A 20,996-nucleotide genomic window follows, 5' to 3' on the forward strand; every position below is an offset into this window, starting at 1 on the left:
CTCAGGTGTTAATAAGAAGCAAGTCTCCAAGAACACTATTTCCTTCTGGCTGAGACAAGTCATCACTAGGACTTATGAAGAGGACAAGATGGCAGTGCCTGGCACTCCCCGCCCCCATGACATGAGAGGCCTGAGCACTTCCTTGGCCTTTGAGAGAAACATGGCAGTGGGGCAGATCCTACAGGCCGGCACTTGGTCGCACCAGTCGACCTTCGCTGCCCACTATCTCAAGGACTATTCAAGAAAGTCTTTGGATGGATTCTCCATTGGGACAGTCATCGCCGCCCTTCAAGCTGTGTAGCGGTAGGCTAGAAGACGTCCCCAACGTTGAATAGACTCGTCCCTACTTCATCAGGAGAAGATTCAGTAGAGAAGATGTTAAGAGGTGAGTCTTAAATAATAAGCGTAAGGTTCCGCAGTTACCCTCTATCCGCTCTTTGATAGGCCCCGCATTCCTTAGCCCTCCAGGCACTATGTGCCAGACCAAGTGGCAGAATGGCTCTCCCGCCTCCTAAGGTATAAGTCTCCTATGGAAAGTAGTTCTCGGTGAGTATATTGTGTCGGAACAAATCAAAAATTTTAAACAATTTTTATTTTTCCTAACATACTCACCGAGAACTACTTTCCGGGTAATGGCCCTCCCGTCCGTCCCCGAGTGCCATCCTTCCATTGCCGAGTTGGGCTAAACGTCGAACTTAATGGCGATGCTGACCCGGGAAGGCAGTGACCTGCCCTGATCCTGCCCTCAGGGCGTATCCTGGCGGCGGGGGTAGAAACTATATGGAGCGGGATAGGGGGGTAACGCGGGAAAATCTTGGTCGAGATTGAGAGGTCACCAAGTGACTCCTATGGAAAGTAGTTCTCGGTGAGTATGTTAGGAAAAATAAAAATTGTTTAAAATTTTTGATTTCCTTCTGAAATGAGGGTTCGTCTTATATTTGATTATGTTGGAAACAGCACTGCCAACTGGCCAGTACTAAAAATAATTGAGAAACTACCGTCAACCAAGCAGCCAGTAGCGAAAATAATGTCGGCTAACTGATTTTTCCGGATTATAGATTGCCGGATTAGTGATGGTCAACCTGTATGCATCAGGAACAAGGAAACTTGAGAGCTACGTCGGTGGACTTTTTAGATTCTGGTGGCCTGTCGTGTCCCCCAAGTGTTTTTCGCACCTTATTGGAGGTAGGAGGGTCTTCTCCCGTTTCCTGAGAGAACTACCCTAATGGACCACACTTCTCTGTCAGCCCCATCTTCAGAAGTATTAAAGTCCCTAAAATTTCATGGTTCAAGGCTATCCAACATCTCTGAGTTAAAGGGTTTTCAAAAAGACCTGCTCAGAAGATGTCTGGGCACATGTTGTGGTCCTTTGCACCTGTCTACCATGAAAGTGAACCACCATCTGTGATTGTTGTCGTAGTAGGGATACTTCTCTGGTTTTAGCATCTCTTGCACAGATAGCAGATTTCCTTGTCTTTTTTTACTGAGAGAAGTGCTTCTCAGTCGAAGATGTCAAATGCTACCACTCAGCCTTGAGCAAAGTCTTTCAGCTGAGGATGATATACATTTCCTCCTCTTGGGAGTTGTCTATGCTTGTGAGGAGCTTCAAACTCTCTTACCAACCTCTGGATTTAAGGCCCCTTGTTATGGGAGGTGACCCTGGTTCTTAAGGCTCTTACACATGTCTAGTTAAATTCTTTGAGAAGATCATCAGACAGAGATCTGACCCTCAAGACCGTCTTTTTGGTAGCCTTAGCATCAGCGAAGAGAGTAGGTGAGTTATAATTAGACAGCAACACCGAGGGATCAAAGCTCCCCTTAGTTTTTTACCTGCCTTTGTAGCCAAAACTCAGAACCTGTCATTGTTTAACCCCCGATTTAAAACCTTCTTCATCCCTTCTCTTTGTGAGGCGTAGAGTAGTGATTGAGAGGAGATGATTTTGTGTTCTGTAGAGGGCTCTTCAATGCTATCTGAAGAAGACTTGACATCTCAGGCCTGATTGTTAGTGACACTTTCTTAGCTTTGGCAGGTCCAAGAAAGAGTTGTCAAGGGACAGTTTCACTTTCTGGCCTTGTGAGACAATTCGTATGGTGTAAACATATTCAATATTTAAAGGACTTAGTTTTGTATAGCTAGGAAAAATACAAATTACTATTAAAATTTGTTATATTTAGAATCAAAAGGATATAAAATGTAAGACTTGTAGCTTGGGCCAAAAGAAAGCTGCACTTTATACCTCTCAAGGCATATTGTAAGTCAAATCTTTCTGAATGGGATGTTTGTGGTGCAATGATAAAATTCTTAATACTCGCTAGAGAAAAAGAGTTGCAAGATTTCTTTTATTTTATAAATAATATCGCCTAGATAACGCTCACTTCTGCAGTGTTATTACAAGGCTTAGAATATCTGAATGGTGATGCTAGATTTTGGAAAATAAGGAAATTGGAAGGTCTTGGATGTTTGAGTGCCATTTTAAACATTCTTCTCTATGTATTGCCTTGTTTCATCATCGTCTCCCACGCCAATTGATGTAAAGGGCCTCTGTTACATTATGCCAATCGTCTCTACTGTATCTTGAGCTTTTAAATCAATACTTCTCTATTCATCATCTACTTCATGCTTCATAGTCCTTTGCCATGTAGGCCTGGGTCTTCCAACTCTTCTAGTGCCTTGTTGAGCCCAGTTACAAGTTTGTTGCACTAATCTTTCATGGGGTGGGCTAAAAGCGTACCCAAACCATCTCTATCTACCCCTTACCATATCATCCATATATGGCACTCAAGTAATCTCTCTTCTAGTTTCATTTCTAATCCTCTCCTGCCATTAAATTCCCAATATTCTTCTGAAGGCCTTGTTCTCAAATATACAAAATCTATTGGATTTTGTTTCATTGTCATACCACGACTCATGTCCGTACAGTAACACTGATCTCACTAAACTGATATATAGCGTGATTTTCTTTATATAATTTCAGGCAATTTGATTTCCAAATTTTATATTACCTAGCCGCTGTCTAATTTACTTTTTTCAATCTTTCATTAAACTCCAATTCTAAAGACCTTGTATTAGAGATCATAGTTCCTAAATATTTTGATGATTATCTCATTAATCCTTTCTCCTTCCAATGATATTTGATCTTCCATTGCATATCCCATTCTCATCTCATGTCTTTCTCTTCTATTTATCTTGAACCTAAATACAATTGATATTTCATGCATTCTGGTAGGCAAGCATTGCAAATCTTGTGGTGTTCTGCTAATAAGGACAGCATCATCAGCATACTCTAGGTCAGCATCATCAGCATACTCTAGGTCAGCTAATTTCCTGTTAACAAATCAAGTCCAATCCTTCTCCCCCATCCCCAACTATTCTATGCATTACAAAATCCACGAGGAGGATAAATATCATAGGTGACTAAACATTCCTTTGGAGATACTCCATTGTTCACTGAAAATTCATTTGATAGGACTCCACTAACATGAAGTTTGCACTTGCTATCCTCATGAATTGACTTAATCAAATTTATATATTTAAGAGGAATTCCACAAAATTGGCTGGTGCACACTATCAAAGGCTTTTTCATAGTCCATAAATGCTATCAAAAGTCGATTTCTATATTCTACACATTGCTGTACAACATTTCCTAAAATTAGAATTTGGACAGTACAACTTCTACCTTTTCAAAATCATGCTTGTTCCTCTCTCAGCTTTTCATCATACTATATATTTTCATAACATAATTGAGTGTGATGCCTCTGTAATTAAAACAGTCAGTCAGATCTTTTTTTTCCCATTTTCACCAATACTCCAGGCTCCCATTTATCTGGTTTTGCCTCTTCACACCACATTCTACAAAATAATTTTGTAAGTATTCTGCAAGTCATTTCATTTTTGGCCAATATCCTCTCAGCAGTTATTTCATCGTATCAGTATCTCTTGACTTTTTAATAATAGCTTCAACTTCAACCACACTGAATGTATTAATGGGCACATCATGGTCTTCCTCATATATATCTCTTATTCATGACCTTACTAAAGTGTTCCGTTCAATATTGTCTTTCTTCATCTTTTGCTGTTATAACAGATTCATCTCTCTATTCGATGGGTACATGCTGCTGCTTCTTTGGGCCATTAGAGATTTCATTTATAATTCTCTGAACAATTCTTACACCATAGCCTCTCTTGAATTCATATCTTTGTTAGTCTCATCTGCTTTCCTGTCTAAATATTGTCTCCAGTCATTCCTAGCTTTTCTTTTGACCTCGCTATCAATACTGGAATACTTGGCATGCTCTACCTTGTAATTTTTGTCACCTCGAAAACTTTCAACAATCAATTTCTGTCTTTATCTCCTTTTTATAGTATCCCTAGTATCATTTATTATCCATGGCTTTCTCCATGTAACTGCATGTCACAGAACTTCACTACTAACTGACTGATATATGTTGTTAAAATCACACCATTCTTCATTGTCTGATTTTCGTCTCAAAGTCTCTAAGATTGCAAATCGATTCCTACATTCAACTATAAATGTTTCTCTGTGTGCAGATTCTAGTTTATCTGCATCAAACCTAGGTATTATATTTACATTTCTATTGGGTCCTTTCAGTTTTAATTTCAGTGTGGCAATGAGGAGCTAGTGATCACTACCAAAATCTGCACCTCTATAGCTTCTTACATTTCTCGGAGTCCTCCTCCTCTCTTTATTAATGGTTATGTGATCTATTTGATTTTTGTAATTGCCACATGGTGAGGTCCATGTATTGGCGTGCTACTGTTATAAGCACACATTGAGTATGAGTTGTTTCAGATGTATGTAAATGGATAACTGAATACATCTTAATAGTTTTTAAGTATTTATTCTATAAAAACAACAGAGTTAAACATCTCCATCACTGGAGGAAGCTGGGTTGGTCCAGATGACCAATTCTGGTGAAGTATAGATATGAACTGACTAAATTATCGATATCACAGATATCGTATGCTTAGTTTATTTTAGACACGTCACAAACTCGGAAGACACCTGCATCCGGTGACGTCACAAACTTTCACACGCTGAGACAATGTGTTGACGTTTAAGAAGAATGTCAAATTGCTGAGATTTGCATTGTATGTCCTGTTTACGATTTGAATAACTACAGCAAATCCCAGGGTTAGCTCCTTCAACCAACATGACATATTACGTCATTTGTTTTAAACATGTAATATTAACTATTCTAATTATTACATTAGCTCGGCCAGCTATCTCAATTTTTTTTACAAAAATTTAACAACAAGCCAAAACATGGTTATTAGGTGTGACTGGACATACGTATTATTCTTTGTTTAACTTTAGCCATAATCAACCGAGGACGAATGTCCAAATAGGCACATTAAAAAATAATAACAATAATGCATATAAAAAAGATATTACCAAAGCAAAAAGAAAAATGCATGATAAAACCAAGATCATATATATGGTACATTGCTAGCAAATGATTATATGGTACCAAAAAAAAAACTTCTGACTTACATATGATTCGGTAACTTGATAAAGAATAATTGTTACCTTTGTCAGAAACAAAATACTCAATTTTTAGTGCACAAACACGAATTCCTGGTACGTACACGTACCACGGTTTCGTACATATATATACTGTATATATATTTATATATAGGGCTGATATATTTTATTAGATGCCCATAGATTCTGTTATATATTTTATTTTTTTCTTTTCTCTTTTCTTTTTTAACATTCCGGCTTATATATTTTTATTAGATGCCGAGAGAAAAAATTATTTATAACTTTTTTTTTTTTTTTTTTAAATGTTGTTTTAAATGTATTTTTAACAATGCAAATGTAGAAAATTTCTTTAATTACATATTACTAGCGTACTAATCAGCTTTTCATACAAACTCTTCCCGACAAATTACTCCTTTAGCGAATGAGGTGGCCACTCAAACAGCTTTGAACTGAATCAAATAGGGCGTATTGTCGGGGCTAGGCAAATCGTTCCTTTTTAGCTGCTTGCTGTGCCATAACCTACGCCAAACAAGGATGTTCACGGCGATAAATATCACCACCGTGATACACAAACCAGCTAGTAGTTTGGGGTGAAGAATTTCCTTATAAGTCGGTGACAGGTGGTCCATTTCGGTTATTTTCATCAACCGCTTGGCAACTTGTCCGTTGTACGGGAGAGGAAGTGCTGGCATTGTAGAGGTCCACGTGAAGTTCGCGAAGTATGCTCGTTCTCTGATGATTGTCCGTAGACCAGTCACCATGGAATTCGGGGAAGTCCCGACACAACCATCTGCTGCGACGAAGATATGGGTGAAGGACGTGGATCCGTCAGGGCATGATACATTGAAGCCGTCCTTGTCGTATCGTATCCACGAGCCATTATTCAGTCTGCAATTGAACTCATTATTGTCAAAGGGATAAAGCTTATCCAGACAATTTTCACTTGTATGGGAGAGAGCACCGTCTAGCACTATACCTAACTCGCATGAATCCATTAAGTTTTTATGGAATTCAAATGAGTCAGCTGTACATATTTTTCTATCCATTGCGTCTGAACAGTGAGTTAATTGATTTAAGTCTTTAATGACCGTATATGTTTCCTTGTCTGGGGAAATCAATACGTGTCCTGTCAAACTGGATTTTTAAATATTAAACTTAGCCGGTGAATATATAATTGCTGCAACTCTGCGGCTCGACAGACAACATACTCAAAAAACTCGCGAGCGATCGCTATGCAGGTTGCGGGTGTGCCCACCAGCGCCAACTGTCGGCCAGATACCACTCTTGTATGTAAACAAAACCTCCCAATTCTTCTCTGTCGACGTTGACGACAAGACGTACTTATACTCGCTGTAGAACCTGGAGTTTTCCCATCATATTTGGTGAAGTACTTTATTTTGGTTTGAGCTTTCGCAGTACAGGTGTTTTTCCTCAACATAAACTCTTGAACTCTTTATTGAATCGGATTATTTGTTGATGACTTGGATTGTTTTTGGAATTTTCTTTGACTAATTCAAAATGGCTGACCCTTCTCAAGTTCCTAGATTTCGAAAGTGTAATGCTAGGGACTGTAATAGGCGTCTTCCAAAGGCTTCTCTCGACCCTCATACTGTTTGTTCCAATTGTCGGGGTAAAACCTGTCAATTGGGAGATCGGTGTGAGGAATGCGTGGGCCTTTCGGAATTCGATTTTATCGAATATGATAAGTATACACGCAGACTAGAGAGAGATAGGGTAAGGAGAAGTTCTTCTAGGTCCGTAGATTTTTCCTCTCCACATGCCCCTGAACCTAATCCTTCCCCTGTAGTGGTTGTTCCTAACCCCCCTTCTAGCACTCAGGAACCGTCTATGCAAGACATGTTACGTGCTATTCATGCCTTGGGGGAGAGAGTTGAAGCGTTAGCAAGTGACCGTAATCAACTCATGGCTGACGTGAAGGAACTTAAGTGCCACAGTGCCACGGCGGAAAGTGGGAAAGTGATTAGTGCACAAAGTGTTGTGAACAGTGTTGCGACCGAGGGTTCGTCTGTTCGTGCCTGTCGTTCACCTAGTCCGGGACCTCTTGCAAGCTCCCAAGCCCAGGGGAGAAGCAATGTCGTACGACTTATGGGTTCGAGAGGCCTTGATGAGCGAACAGACGTTCCCTCTATGGTATCAGGCGTATCTCGTCAAGATCGCCCCTACCATAAGACGAGAGAGCCCATTTTTTACCTCGTCTTCCGAAGGCGTTTCACGCAAGAAACCATGGAGCAAGGTTTCTAGGCCTTTGAAACGCAAGTCGGTCCCTTCAGGACAGGTCCAACGTCCCGGATGTAGTCATTGGGACAGTTCGGACCCGTTGCTGTCATCGGATGACTGCTCGCCGCCTAAGCAAGGCAAAGTTGTGCCGTCTCAGACGCTAACCCCGTCTGTTACCGCACCCGTTACCGTAGACCCTAAATGGGTTATACTGCAGGACATGCAGTCTAAGCTTGCGTCCCTTTTGGAAGATTACAACGCAGAGAAGGTTTCCGTTGAAGCTAGCCGTTTATCTCATGGAGATACTGGCCGTCAGCCACCCAAGCGTTCTGTTGTGCGTCCTGTTGACGTTGGTGTAGCCAGCTCACGTCAACCAGTTGGGGTTGTACCACACCCGATGCGGTCTCGTGTGGGTTTTCAGCCGCATGTGGACGTTAAGCAACTCACTGATGCGCCTGGTGACGTTCAGGACGTTCACCAACCATCAGAGTTGACTTGTTTTGACGCGGTGCGTCAACCCCCGCAACCTAGAGTTGTTTTGACTGCACAACCCAGGCGGTCTAAGCAGTCTCGGGTGGACGCTGTGCGTCCTCACGCACCTGTTGTTGTTGTTGTTGACAGTTCCCAGACTGTTCAGCAGTTTCAGGACGCTGCGTCCTGCTCCGCCACTTATGCACCAGTGCGGGCGGACGCTGCGTGTCAAGCATTGCCTACCCCTTTGCTTGTTTCTCATCAGTTATCAGATGAGGAACTTTCGGATGAGGACGTTGCTGACCCTCAGCCTGAGGATCATCCTTCAGATATTGATGAGCCTAGAGCAGTTCCGCCGTCTATGGACTTTAAAAAAGTCATGCTCATTTTTAAAGAGTTGTTCCCTGAACACTTTGTCTCTGTAGCTCCTCGTTCGCCGCCGTCTGAGTTTGTTTTAGGCGTACCTGCTGCCATGCCAGCCTTTACAAAACTCGTTCTCTCTCGCTCATCCAAGAGAGCTTTACGGCTGTTAGGCGATTGGTTGGAAACCAAGAGGAGTTTAGGGAAGACGGCCTTTGCCTTCCCCCCAACTAAACTCTCGTCTAGATCGAGCGTCTGGTATGCCACGGGAGAAGTTCTCGGCTTGGGAGTTCCTGCCTCTGCCCAGGGCGACTTCTCAAGTCTTGTAGACTCTCCCCGCCGCCTAGCCATGAGACGCTCGAAGATTAGTTGGTCATCCTCAGACCTGGACCATCTACTTAAAGGCATCTTTAGGGCTTTTGAAGTTTTTAACTTCCTTGACTGGTGTTTGGGAGCCTTGAGTAGGAAAATCTCATCAGCCAATAGAGATGTCTCCTTACTCATTATGTCCTGCATGGATAAGGCCATCCGCGATGGATCCAACGAGCTCTCCGCCTCGTTTACGTCAGGAGTCCTAAAGAAACGAGAGTCTCTGTGCTCTTTTCTGTCAGCAGGAGTGACGCCCTGTCAACGATCTGAGCTACTCTTTGCCCCGTTGTCTTAGTTCCTGTTTCCTGAACTTTTAGTTAAGGAAATAGCGTTGTCTCTAGTGCAGAAGGACACCCATGACTTGGTTGCGTCCTCGGCTCGCAAAGGGACCCCTTCGTCTGCCTTGTCTGCTAGACCTAGGATAGACACTCCAGCGTCCAGGTTTATTCCGCCCTTTCGTGGCAGAGCCCCCAGCAGGGGAAGTACTCGTGCCGAAGGGAAGAGAGGAAAGAGGAAAGGAGCCAAGTCCTCGCGAGGCAGAGTCTGACTGCCCGCAACTTCAGACAGCAGTAGGTGCCAGACTCAAGAACTTCTGGCAAGCCTGGGAGAAGAAAGGCGCAGATCAACAGTCTGTGAGGTTGCTCAGAGAGGGGTACAAAATCCCATTTGTACGCAAACCTCCTCTAGCGACGTCCCCCATCGATCTCTCTCCCAGGTACCGAGAGGAAGCAAAGAGACAAGCCCTGAAACTAGAAGTGTCTCTTTTGCTAGAGAAGGGAGCGGTGGTCAAAGTCTCGGACCTTCAATCACCGGGGTTTTACAACCGTCTCTTCCTAGTACCGAAGAAGACAGGAGGTTGGAGACCGGTGCTAGACGTCAGTGCTCTGAATGTCTTTGTCACAAAGACAAAGTTCACCATGGATACCACGAAGTCAGTCTTAGCAGCGGTCAGAAAGGGAGACTGGATGGTCTCTCTCGACCTAAGAGACGCTTACTTCCACATCCCCATTCACTCAGATTCCCAACCTTTTCTGAGATTTGTGTTCGACAATGTGGTGTACCAGTTTCGGGCCCTGTGCTTTGGCCTAAGTCCTGCTCCTCTCGTGTTTACGAGGCTTATGAGGAATGTGGCAAAATTCCTCCATTTATCGGGTATCCGAGCCTCCCTTTATTTGGACGACTGGCTTCTCAGAGCCTCGTCCAGTCATCGCTGTCTGAAGGATCTCAATTGGACTTTAGATCTGACCAAGGAATTGGGACTTCTGGTCAACTTGGAAAAGTCCCAGCTGATCCCATCCCAAACTATTCTGTATTTAGGGATGGAAATTCGCAGTCCAGTTTTTCGGGCTTTTCCGTCGGCCCCCAGAATAGATCAAGCCCTGCTCGTAATCCAAAAGATGTTGAAGAGAGAACGTTGCTCAGTCAGGAATTGGATGAGTCTAGTAGGAACTCTATCATCCCTGGAGCAGTTTGTCTCGCTAGGAAGGCTACACCTCCGACCTCTACAATTCCATCTAGCTTTTCACTGGAAAAAGGACAAGACGCTAGAGGCGGTCTCGATCCCGATTTCCGAAACAGTAAAGACTTTCCTGAATTGGTGGAAAGACAATATCAGTCTACGAGAGGGACTTCCCCTAGCAGTTCAGAAACCAAACCACGTTCTCTTCTCAGACGCATCGGATTTGGGTTGGGGTGCGACACTGGACGGTCGGGAATGCTCAGGTCTGTGGACCTCTAGTCAGAGGAGCATGCATATCAACGGCAAGGAGCTTTTGGCAGTTCACCTGGCCTTGATAAGCTTCGAGAGTCTCCTTCGAGACAAAGTGGTGGAGGTCAACTCGGACAACACCACAGCCTTGGCGTACATTTCCAAACAAGGAGGTACCCACTCCCTGACACTGTACGAGATCGCAAGGGACCTGCTCATCTGGTCAAGAGATCGAGGCATCTCCCTAGTAACGAGGTTTATCCAGGGCGACTTGAACGTTCTAGCAGATTGTCTCAGTCGGAAAGGTCAGGTAATTCCGACCGAATGGACCCTCCACAAGGATGTGTGCAAGAGGCTTTGGGCGACTTGGGGTCAACCCACCATAGACCTCTTTGCAACCTCGATGACCAAGAGGCTTCCAATCTATTGCTCTCCAGTCCCAGACCCAGCAGCAATACATATAGATGCCTTTCTCCTAGATTGGTCTCACCTAGACCTATACGCATTCCCACCATTCAAGATTGTCAACAAGGTACTGCAGAAATTCGCCTCTCACGAAGGGACAAGGTTGACGTTAGTTGCTCCCCTCTGGCCCGCGAGAGAATGGTTCACCGAGGTACTTCGATGGCTGGTAGACTTTCCAAGAAGTCTTCCTCTAAGAGTAGACCTATTACGTCAGCCACACGTAAAGAAGGTACACCAAAGCCTCCACGCTCTTCGTCTGACTGCCTTCAGACTATCGAAAGACTCTCGAGAGCTAGAGGCTTCTCGAAGGAGGCAGCCAGTGCGATTGCAAGAGCGAGGAGAGCTTCTACCATTAGAGTTTACCAATCGAAGTGGGAAATCTTCCGAGACTGGTGCAAGTCAGTATCTGTATCCTCGTCCAGTACCTCTGTAGCCCAAATCGCTGATTTTCTCTTATACCTGAGAAGAGTTCGCTCCCTTTCAGCTCCCACGATCAAGGGCTACAGGAGCATGTTGGCTTCGGTCTTCCGGCATAGAGGCTTAGATCTTTCCAACAATAAAGATCTACAAGATCTCTTTAAGTCCTTTGAGACCTCTAAGGAACGTCGTTTGGCTACACCTGGATGGAATTTAGACGTGGTCCTAAGATTCCTCATGTCAGACAGGTTTGAGCCTTTACATTCAGCCTCCCTGAAGGATCTCACTCTTAAGACTCTTTTCCTGGTGTGCTTGGCCTCAGCTAAAAGAGTCAGTGAGCTTCATGCCTTCAGCAAGAACATCGGTTTTTCGACAGAAAAAGCCTCTTGTTCTCTTCAACTTGGTTTCCTAGCCAAGAATGAACTGCCTTCTCGTCCTTGGCCTAAATCTTTTGATATTCCTAGCTTATCAAAGATCGTAGGCAACGAGTTAGAGAGAGTTTTATGCCCCGTTAGAGCTCTTAAGTTCTATTTAGCTCGTACTAAGCCTTTAAGAGGTAAATCTGAAGCGTTATGGTGTTCGGTTAAGAAACCATCCTTACCTATGTCAAAGAATGCTTTATCATATTTTATCAGATTGTTAATACGAGAAGCTCATTCACACTTGAGTGAGGAAGACCGATCTTTGCTTAAGGTTAAGACGCACGAGATTAGAGCTATAGCAACTTCCGTGGCCTTCAAGCAAAATAGATCTCTGCAAAGTATCATGGACGCGACCTTTTGGAGAAGCAAGTCAGTGTTCGCGTCATTTTACTTGAAAGATGTCCAGACTCTTTACGAGGACTGCTACACACTGGGTCCATTCGTAGCAGCGAGTGCAGTAGTGGGTGAGGGCTCAACCACTACACTTCCCTAATTCCATATCCTTTTAATCTGTCTCTTGAAATGTTTTTAATATTGTTTTTATGGGTTGTTCGGAAGGCTAAGAAGCCTTTCGCATCCTGGTTGATTTGGCGGGTGGTCAAAGTCATTTCTTGAGAGCACCCAGATTAGGGGTTTGATGAGGTCCTGTTGTATGGGTTGCAGCCCTTGATACTTCAGCTCCTGGGAGTCTGACAGCATCCTAAGAGGATCGCTGGGCTCCGTAAGGAAGACAGACTTACAAGGCAGAGTAATCGTCTAAGTCAACTTCCTTACCAGGTACCTATTTATTTTGGTTTTGTTATATTGATAACTGTCAAAATGAAAAAACTCTTAGCTTATACGCTGTAAACATATTAACTCTGGTCTCTACCCACCTCCTTGGGTGTGAATCAGCTATTATATATTCACCGGCTAAGTTTAATATTTAAAAATTATATTTTAATTATAAAATAAATTTTTGAATATACTTACCCGGTGAATATATAAATTAAATGACCCTCCCTTCCTCCCCAATAGAGACGCAGCGGGACGAGAAGAATTGAAGGTTTTGTTTACATACAAGAGTGGTATCTGGCCGACAGTTGGCGCTGGTGGGCACACCCGCAACCTGCATAGCGATCGCTCGCGAGTTTTTTGAGTATGTTGTCTGTCGAGCCGCAGAGTTGCAGCTATCATATATTCACCGGGTAAGTATATTCAAAAATTTATTTTATAATTAAAATATCATATTACTGGATTTGAGTGATTCGTCATGAAAGTCGGAAATGGTGATATCCTGTAAGATTGCCAGGCATCAGAAGAATCAAAGGGAATTGTAATCCTAATCTTGTTATTATCTACGTTTACTGTAATTAGGCTGTAATAAAATTCTAACCTATGTTCGTCTAACAAAGGAACATAGCCTAGTTTATCCCTTCCGTTCTTCAGAATTAATTTTAAGTAACTTATAGGCAACAAATGGGGCGACAATACACCTTTAGTTGCTAACGTGATAGCTTCTACATAATCCTTGGATTTCTCAATGAAATGTGTAATTCTGTTATGTATGTGATCTATCTTTGAATCATAATACGTTAATGTTGCCAACAAATCCTGTACTTCCATAATTTGAACGATATTATCTGAATGTTCATTTAATAAATCCATAATTTTATTGATTGAAGCTAACTGATTCCTTAGTTCTGACATAATCAATTCATCTTTATGAGTCAAGAACTCAATTTTCTTATTTTGATTACTAATTTTAAGACGACTGGAAATTCCTAAACCTAAACTTGCAACAGACCCAAAGATGCTTAATGCAGCATAAATAAACGGATTCCGTCTTTCTTTATGTTCGTGTCCTACAGTCCACATCAAAAGGTCATAAGCCAAAGATCCTGTCTCGCCAGTCTTATTTTTCAAGTCATCAGATAGCATCTCTGCAACTTTTAATGTTGATCCAAGCAAACTCTTAGTAGTCAAATGAAAATGTCTTCTATGCAACTCATCCAATGATGCAGAAAACCTTGAAATGGCGGTTCTTAAGCTAATGACATCATTCTCTTGAAGAAAAATTACTTGCATATTCACTTCTACAATTACGTTGGTTGATGTAATAAAAATGTCTTCTTGTCTTTCAACTATATTGCCATATTTAAAATATATATTTTTAGTCTTAGAGCTCATCCCATACGAGAAAAATGTCTGAGCGAACAATATCACTCCCAACAACAAAAAATTCATCTTGGAAACCTGTAACGAGAAAAAATATATGTAATTACTCCTGTATTAAAAAGAAAACTTTTAATCACATAAAACAGAATAAAATTTTCCTTCTTCTTTTCCTCTCTTTTCTTTTTAATTTCTTATGTGAGCCAATGGTACTATTCTCTCATCCGTGGGTTGGGATACGTTTTGAACTCTAAACCTATTGGCCGTTTCCAAAATGTTAAATGGGCCTTCAAACTTAGGTGTTAGTTTATAATTGAGCCCTTTTCTGACATTGATTTGAATATAGATGTTATCACCCACGGTATATGTTTTAGTTGGTTTCGCTATTTTATCATGATTCCTTTTCATTATGATTTGTGATTCTTCTAAATTCTTTCGAAAGATATCATATCGACTTATACTTGCATTTATACATTCTTTTAAAGGATTTGATAGATTAGTTGTAGGCGTTAATACATGGAAAGGTGTTCTAACTGGGGTACCATACAATGCTTCATGCGGTGACATTTTAATTGATATATGATATGAATGATTCAGAGTACTCAGTGCCGCCGGTATTGCAATATCCCAGTTGGGGTCTGATCCCCCTAGTGTTACCCTATTCTTGCGCCAAAATCTTGAATGATCAAATGCCACCAAGTTCGTTTAGGGCTGTGGTTGAAGCCTTTAAAGATCTCTGTTAGTGGTTTATGGTCAGTAAGAACCTTAACGGGATAACCGTAAATTATGAACTTAAAATGCACTAGCGAATTAACAATAGCTAGTCCTTCCTTGTCTATTACTGCATACTTACTTTCGGAAGTTCTCAATTTTCGAGAATAGAAAGCTATCGGGAAAAATTGTTTATCATATTGCTGAAGCAATACCCCTCCTACTCCTAAGTCTGAGGCGTCTGTTGCAATGAAGAATTCCTTACCGAAGTCAGGAAATTTTAAGATAGGAGAACTACACAGTTCATCTTTCAAAGTATTAAACGCCTGTTGATGTTGCTCAGACCATATGAAATCTACGCCCTTCTTCGTAAGATCAGTTAAAGGAGCGGCTATTATTGAATAGTTGCGTATAAAACGCCTGTAATATCCACTACAACCCAGAAATTGCTGTATTCCCTTGACATTAGTAGGTATGGGAAAATTACGTATAGCCGACACCTTATCATGGACTACTTTAAGACCTTGGCTTGACACCATGAAACCCAAATATATTAATTCTGTTTTGAAAAATTCACACTTACTAATCTTTACCCTTAAGTTATGTTGTCTTAATCTCTGTAGTACTAGTTCTAACTTACGTAGATGTTCTTCTAAGGTGTTGGAAAAGATTACAAGATCATCCATATAGGCATGCAATATATCCCCTAACAAGTCTCCAAACACTATGTTAATCATTCTTGTAAATGTTATAGGAGCACAACGTAAACCAAAAGGCATCCGTAAAAATTCATAATGTCCTCTGGCTGTGCTGAAGGCTGTGTATGGGATACTATCTTCTTCTAATGATATCTGGTGAAAGCCTTTAAGTAAGTCCAAACTGGTAAAATATTTATTCTGACCTAACAAAGACAAAATATCGTCAGTACATGGCACTGGGAATCGATCAGGGATCGTTTCCTCGTTTAGATGACGAAAGTTGACGCAGATACGCCCTGTTCGATCTTTTTTCGGTACAACTATTAAAGGAAAATTATAAGGGCTGTTTGATTTTCTAATGACTCCTTCCTCTAACATTTTACCCACTTCATCATTTATTTCATTCTGGAATTTCATAGGGAGTCTGTACGAGGGTAGATATATAATTTTCTGCTTGTCCTTTAACCTTATTTGATGCTCGATCACATCTGTTTTTCCTAAGGATCCATCTGTAGTGGAAAAGACATCTTGATATTTAGTTAAAAGTTCAAAAATTTTCTGCTGAATTTCTTCGTCTTGAATGTCCATACTGATTTTATTTTTAATAGATCGTGAAAGGGATTCATCCGCAACTGATTGAGAGTGATTAATTTCAGCAAGGGTAAGAATACGATGTTTATAAACTTCTACATCCAAGATATGTTGATTTTTGTGAATTACTAAAGTGTTATTTAAATGATTACAGACTTCGATATTACATTGCTGATGTGAGCCTACTGTATAAATAGCTTGTGTGACAGACAATTCATTAGTTTTCAAAGTATCGGAAAGGATTAATATTTCAGATCCCGGTAGTGTTTTCTTTATTTGCACTATTAAATTCGAAGGTATGTTTGGTTCGATAGATTGCGTGCAAGATGATATTACGGGTGAACGAGAATTCTGCTGGGTCGCGTATATTATTTCTTTATTAGTGAGACAAGTTATTGGTTCTTCAACGTACGTTACGGTTACATTTGTCGTCTCCTTTTTATCCAAAACTGATTTTAAGGTATTAGAAGACTTATAGAATTTCCCTTTGATATACACGCCGTGCTTGGCAGGAGCTAAGATAATGTTTTGATTTCCCATAGATGGGTATCCTATAATTACAGCTGGATACATATTAATGTTTTTTACAACAACAAATGTATCGGCAAACGTGCGATTACCGACTCTGAACTGAATATGAGTTATGCCTATGACGTTTATTTCATTATTTCCTATACCTGAAAGTCTAATTCCTGATTTTTCAATCGGAAAGTTCGAAAACAACAAATGATGCGTCTTCAAATCCATAATATTACGTGGACTACCAGAGTCAAAAAATAACGTAAAGGATTTGTGTTCTAAATTTACAGCATATAAGGTTGGCCGTAACTCATTTTGGCTTATTATTGTATGAATTCGTTGCAAATCTACGGGAGCATGCACTGTTTTACTTAATTCGGCCGTGTGTTTCATAGGAAAATCTATTGTCTCACAATTATCTGATAAAACATTAAGTTGATTATTTAATACTATTGATGTTGACATGAATGACCTTGACCCAACATCACTCTCTTCCCCTCTAGAGTTAACTATGTGGTATTTGCTTTGCTCTGCACATTCTGAAAATTAGTCTGACCTTGCGAGGTCTGGTTTGACGGCCCAGGCTCAGCGATATTTGAAGAAGTGTTTGTTTGTTTCGGACTCTGAACTGCATTGACATTTGGTTGTTTCATCTTATTGTTAAAATGAGGATTTTTCTTTTTATTTCCATATGGAACTGACTGTGGAATTGACTGTGTATTTCTAGGATATTGTTGTGTCTTACGCGCGTAACATTGACTATAAGAATGCGTTGCAGTGTTGTGAATTGAGCAAAATTTCGTTCTGCAGTCTGCGCTTATGTGACCTTGACGTTTGCAGTTATAACACGTCAATCCCGCTACTGTACTGTTAACTACGTTCACTGTTTGTGGTTTTGTTTCATTCTTTGCAAAAACTTGAGTTAACACGGGATCGAGATCTGGACACTTGGACATGTGTTTCTTTATCTGTTTATAGACATCCAATTCCGTACTTGCAGGCGTTAACTTCTTATCAAAACACCGCACTAAAGCTTCAGGCAACATAAGTGTCATGCAAGTCAAATACATTAATCGTAAAAAATCTTTCACGGAGATGTTATCGTTAGTAACCCAAGTGGAATGACTTAAAATGTCCTGATATTCGTTAAGCCTATCAGCTATGAGAGCTGCTCTCTCAATAACATTAAGCCGATTCATAGTGGCTTGATTAAGTGTATTTCGTAACGTTAATACTACATCCAAGGCTTCCTCACCCCCATAGATTGCGCGTAACCTAACTTTGAAATCATCCCAAGTAACTGCTTCTTGAAATGAAACACCTCTTAAATACGCACTCGCATCCCCCTTAGAAAAATCTATAAAACTTTTAGCTTCTTGTAATTGTACAAAAGGGTCTACGATTTGTTTGGCATTTAAATGGGCATCAACGGATGAAATCCATGACTCCACATTTTGTGGCAAGAACCCGTTGACCCGACCTTGAAAAGGAAGGATTGCTGACCTGGCATTTACAAGCGTCACAATTGGAGGAGGATTAGCCTGGGCTACACCACTAGGTCCAGGGGAAGGGCTGACAGGAGGAGTCATGACTGCTGTATTTTTTTTTTTTCTATCTCTTTGACCCCTTGCAATTCTATCAAAATATCTATATGAGTACAGACGCCCACTGCGTAAACGCATATGTATAATAAAATTCCCCCAACAATGTTACTAATCCCAAAACATTTCCCGAGAATTTCTGAAAGAAAAAGGAATTAGCACAAAGAAAGAAAAATTCTAAATGAGAATTCGGAGTTTCCTTTTAACAAAGTTTAGCAATTCACTCACCCCAGTAATAATCGACTAACAACTCTTGATAACTACACTTCACTGCCCAAACTGGAATGAATTCAAAAAATCTGTACTTAGCTTATATATGATGTCGACACGTCCTCTCTCTCTCTCTCTCTCTCTTGATGTTTTGTTAGCGATGTCTCGTTCTAGTTTCTTGTTGAATGTAGTTCTTCCTGGATATGTTTTGCAATTGTTGAACGCCAGTCCTTGGGTTTCCTAGGATGTTGATTGAAGATTCAGGTTGTATTCTAACATTTGTTGATGTTAGCTGTTTCGTTGGACTATAATACTTGGTCAAAATTGTAGATTCATGTAGATAATGTTAAGTTCTTGAAGATCTTTCTCAGGTTTTACAGCTTTTATGTTAAAGTCTTGAAGATATTTCTCTGGTTTTACAGCTATTATTTTGAAGTCTTGAAGATTTTTCTCTGGTTTTACAGCTATCATTTTGAAGTCTTGAAGATTTTCCTCTAATTCTTAGAGTTTAACCGCTGTCTTAGAGTTTAATCGCTGTCTTAGGGTTTAACCGCTGTCTTAGAGTTTAATCGCTGCCACCATTTATTGGCGTGCTACTGTTATAAGCACACATTGAGTATGAGTTGTTTCAGATGTATGTAAATGGATAACTGAATACATCTTAATAGTTTTTAAGTATTTATTCTATAAAAACAACAGAGTTAAACATCTCCATCACTGGAGGAAGCTGGGTTGGTCCAGATGACCAATTCTGGTGAAGTATAGATATGAACTGACTAAATTATCGATATCACAGATATCGTATGCTTAGTTTATTTTAGACACGTCACAAACTCGGAAGACACCTGCATCCGGTGACGTCACAAACTTTCACACGCTGAGACAATGTGTTGACGTTTAAGAAGAATGTCAAATTGCTGAGATTTGCATTGTATGTCCTGTTTACGATTTGAATGACTACAGCAAATCCCAGGGTTAGCTCCTTCAACCAACATGACATATTACGTCATTTGTTTTAAACATGTAATATTAACTATTCTAATTATTACACATGTACATTTGTGGATGTCCTTGTGCTGGAAAAGAGTACTGTACCTCAAATAACCAGATTGCTCGTTTAACAAAAGTATATAAAATGTGCTTCATTTTCATTTGCATCTTTGCAAAGACCCTCAACACCCATCACATTCTCTATAACTTGGTTATTCCTTCCAACTTTAGCATTAAGATAACCAATCACAATTTTTATCTTTATCTCTGGGATCTCCTCTTTTACATTCTGCAGTTCTTCATAGTATTCATCTTTCCTTTTTTCAGGTGAATCATTTGTTGGCACATAGCAAACTACACTCATATTGCACTGCTTTGATTTAAACTTTGCAAGTAACAATCTACTATTTACAGCTCTCCACAGGAATTTTACTGTCTACAAGGAGATTTGTCATCAATATTTCTTCCTTTCTTTCTGATGCTCTAAAGATTAATTTATTTTTATAGAGGTCATAAACATCATGAAATATATTGTTTGTGAAGCTTCTTTTTTTAAATCCAATGTTTGATATATAGATAATCTTCATTAGCTATTTCGTATTGGCCTAAATATTTTTTTTGGCTTATGCGCTTATTCAGTCTTCAGTATACTGAATGTAGTGAAAATCTTTATTGAAAAAACTATAAAGGGTCTTCATTACATTACTGTATCGGTGTCTATGAACTTTGAAAGATTGATAGATTATCTGGTTTATTCACGTGATTCACTAATTCAGAGTTCAAGGGTAATGAAAACAATTTGCTTGGTTGATTTCTACAGGTTGTTCATGATTGATAGAGGGAATGTACTGAGCATTGTGGAGTCTCACAATATCATATGCAACAAACATATGCACATGATCATCACCCAAGCCTGTTCTCCACCCAAACTAAGAATTGGGAGGACACTTACAAAATTCAGTATGAACTTACCCCCACAGGTTGCAATTCTCCAGTATTCATAAAGCTTCCATAACCCTTGAATTAGACTGGAATAATTTTATGGGGTACAGTATACTAATTTTTTTATCTAGGCCACAATCCTTTCATTTTTAAGCATGTGCAGGCTTTTGATATACTCTTTGGTAGGTTAAATGAAATTTGGATTTTTTTTTAGGATCAAATGAGTGTTTTAAGTAGGGATTTCTCTACTCTTGTTTAATTGTCATTTTGCCAATCTATGCAATTAATCTGAGGAAGGCCCTATATGTTTCTGAGGAAGAATGGGTTGTATATTACTCAAAATTAAAGTTATGTGCATGATTAAGTCTTGCATATCTAAATATTGGTACTGTAAAGACAGGCTTTTGTAAACTTCTGATAAAAAAACTGCAAACAATTTAACCACTCAGGGAAAATTAAAATACTCAAGAAACATGTTTATTGAAAAAAAGAAAAATTTTAATTAAGCCAAAAATCCAATTGGTGTTTTTGGCTATTTCTCTGGAGGGATGTACTTAACTGTGATTTGAAAACAAAACGAAGCAGTCAGAGAACAGGATTGATTATTCTTGATGTAATTTTCAGTT

At 40.2% G+C, this 20,996-nt stretch overlaps 1 protein-coding gene across 3 annotated transcripts in view; it reads left to right on the forward strand.

Annotated features, from left to right (window-relative positions):
• The window catches only part of LOC137616440 (mitogen-activated protein kinase 14-like), a 258,883-nt gene that overhangs the window by 200,248 nt on the left and 37,639 nt on the right, over nt 1–20,996 (forward strand). The gene's annotated exons all lie outside the window — the stretch shown is intronic.

Source organism: Palaemon carinicauda, chromosome 22 (assembly GCF_036898095.1).
Source record: "Palaemon carinicauda isolate YSFRI2023 chromosome 22, ASM3689809v2, whole genome shotgun sequence".
In the NCBI taxonomy this organism is placed as follows: domain Eukaryota; kingdom Metazoa; phylum Arthropoda; class Malacostraca; order Decapoda; family Palaemonidae; genus Palaemon; species Palaemon carinicauda.